The sequence below is a fragment of the Hylaeus volcanicus genome, unplaced genomic scaffold, assembly GCF_026283585.1.
Source record: "Hylaeus volcanicus isolate JK05 unplaced genomic scaffold, UHH_iyHylVolc1.0_haploid 9989, whole genome shotgun sequence".
NCBI lineage: Eukaryota > Metazoa > Arthropoda > Insecta > Hymenoptera > Colletidae > Hylaeus > Hylaeus volcanicus.
Genome location: NW_026532098.1, coordinates 1 through 3,205, shown reverse-complemented (window position 1 = coordinate 3,205; position 3,205 = coordinate 1). Strand labels below are relative to the sequence as shown.

The 3,205-nt window shown below is 29.6% G+C and overlaps 1 non-coding gene across 1 annotated transcript; it reads right to left on the bottom strand.

Moving 5' to 3' along the window:
• Positions 1-1,918: 1,918 nt before the first annotated feature.
• Positions 1,919-2,000, bottom strand: Trnas-aga (transfer RNA serine (anticodon AGA)). Its single transcript has one exon. It is a non-coding gene; the product is annotated as a tRNA-Ser (tRNA).
• Between the last annotated feature and the right edge of the window lie 1,205 nt (positions 2,001-3,205).

Here is a 3,205-nt window from a genome sequence, read left to right as displayed (position 1 = left end):
ATAAAAGTGTCCATAAATTTTTGCAAATGGGAACATCACGAATTCATGTATCATGAAATGCGGAAGGTTCCACCGCGCTCGGTAATTTCCTCACCGAGTTACATCATATAATAGGAATTTTGTGATAACAATAGTTATAAACAATACAGAAATTCATAAATTTTTGCATCTGTGATCATTGCGAAAACCTCTCCGGCAGCAAAATGTAAGGGGTTTCATCGGTTTCAGGCCAAACATACGTGAAATAGTACGCTTTTTGCGATAAAAAGTGATATAAAGTAGTAAAAAATAAAACAAGGACAAATGTTTTGCTATGGGACCAAATGGCAAATGCTCTTCCAGATGCAAGAAGTTTCAATCTGATTGGTCCCTCCGTCTCGGAGTAAGAAACAAGACAAAATTGTTCTGTTTTAAAAAAAAAAAAACGGCTAAAAATTGACAACTCACAAAATGTTTCTTTTACGCGACCAACTGGAAGAAATATTCGACAAGATGGAAGAGGTTTCACTCCGATTCATCAAGCCATCTCGACATAATCGGCAAGCATACCTAAAAATCACGGTTTTTTGGTAAATATACGGGTAAAAAATGACAAATCGCAAAAGTCTTGTCAGCAGGATCACCGGGGGAACATGCTCTACAAGATGCAAGAGAATTCATTCCGATTCATCAAGCCATCTCGGCGTAATCGGTAAACAGACATTTAAAAAAAAAAAAAATATATATATATATACATGTCGAATTGAGTAACCTCCTCCTTTTCGAAGTCGGTTAAAAACATATGTATTATAGTGTTACAAGCTGTAAACATTCTAATTTTATTAGGATATGACGTCCTATCTCTATTTTTACATAAGTATCTCATAAAAAAAAACAGTTCATTAATATTATAAATTATCGTGAAATATATTTATGTTATACATATAAGATTGTATTAATATTTTGAATTCGTTTCAGAGACAAATTTAAATTATTTATATTCTTTGAAAAGGATATCATTTCGGACATTGTTTCGTACCTGTTCGGGTTGAACTATGCTTAAATAAAAAAGAAGAAGAAACATAAAGAAAGGTACAAGAAGAAAAAACAAAAAGAAATATTTATAAAAAAAAGAATTTAAAGAAAGGAAAGAAACAACTACATAAGAAACTGCATTTAGTTATTTAGAATTCCTGCTTAAATAGTACAACAACAAATTGTACAATTGAATTTGGAAAACACAGTATAATTTTAAAATAGAATCACATTTTAATAAAGGAATTTTGAAATGATATATTTCTTTATGATATGGTCATTTTGTTGCGTTACATATGAGCAGATACATCTTATTTATTTCAAATGATGTATCTTTATCATTTTGATATGTAAAACATTTTCCTTTTTCATCGACAATAGAAAATATCTTAGTTATCCTATAATTACTAATATTACTGGTATTACTACTATCGTGTACATTTGCAATAGTGATAAGGAAACCTGAATTTCATAAAAGTATTACAAAATGTTAAGAGTATGAATGAATAACTAAGTATTCATGAAAATGGAAAACTAACATTACTAAATTAAAGTATGTATTTTGTACATATAATTACTTTTTCCAAATATTTTATTAACCTTTGCATAGAACTAATACAAAATATTAAGAGTATGAATGAATAACTAAGTATTCATGAAAATGGAAAACTAACATTACTAAATTAAAGTATGTATTTTGTATATATAATTACTTTTTTCCAAACTTTTTATTAACCTTTGCATTTTTATTAAAAGTATCATAAACAAGACTTGCGTTTGTTACTATCTTTTAAATCGATGATACAAAATTAAAGAGTAATTAATTGTACACAAATAATATACCCAAGAATCGTAAATGCTTAAAAATAAACAATTATGAAATAAAAAAGTATTTCAACAATTTCGCAGTCGGTAGGACTCGAACCTACGCTCCCAGAGGGAATCTGATTTCTAGTCAGACGCCTTAACCACTCGGCCACGACTGCTACTGTACACACATGTACTTAAACTTCATAAATGATGAATTAGATATAAAGAAAAGTTATAAATTTACAAAATTGTTAAATAGACATAAACTGTCACGACCTTTTCGTGATTTTAACATTAACTACAATACTTCGTCTCATTACCAAAGCGTTAATCCCAAAGAAATCTGAATTGGAACGTAATAACTATAATGATTTTAGAATTCTACATGATTAGAAGCATGATCTAATGGAAAAGATACAATCGTTATACAAAAACATGGAAAACGTTGGAAAACAGTAGTCGAATCGAGTTATGGTATTAAAAACAGAGTTGCCGACAGAGATTGAACATTCGAAAATAAAACTTACTTAATAACGGTGTTGTTTCCCAAACATTTCCTCTATCGAACGGCATTTTTGCATGATGGAATACTATTACGAGGCAAGCTACGTATCTACGTACGCTCAACACAAAAGTCACGCATAGCTAACACAAAGAGTTGTCTAACTTGTAACAGAGCTGGTAACGTCGGTAATGTAGAGCACGCTTATTCAATACGATTATCAATGCAAAGTCATCACTCGGAAGTCTGTGGACAATGCCATGGGCATTATATGTAGCAGCATTGCCTCATCTATTCTCAGATAACGTATCATTCAATGACGATAAAATACAAAGTTATGATTTTTGTTTACCACATAGGAAAATATGTAAATATTTATGTTCCTTGCGATTCAAATATACTTAAAAGTAATTTCTCTTCAACAGAGTGTTATCGATTGGATGAAAAATACTGATTTGCATTGAATTATTTAATCAGTTATTGTTATCATTGAAGCAGATGATATTTTCTATCATACTTTGCACTACATTATTTCATTGGCTTGTATAAAAACACAACTTTACAAGCATAATATAAATATAAAAATTAATTATACATATAGAAATATAATTTAAAAAAAATAACATTTATTTAAATATTTTTATATTTATGACTATTTCTCTTTAACCGACTCCGAAAAGAAGGAGGTTACTCAATTCGACATGTATATATATAAAACTTCAAAAAAGTAAAAAAATTACGCCAAGTACATGAAAAAGTGGAGGACTCAAGGAGTTATCATTGAAAAATAGAAGATCCCCATAAAAAACTACAAGAAAATAGAAAATGATGTGAAATCGAAATAAGCTGCCAGATGATTTGCCTAGATTTCCGCGGCCT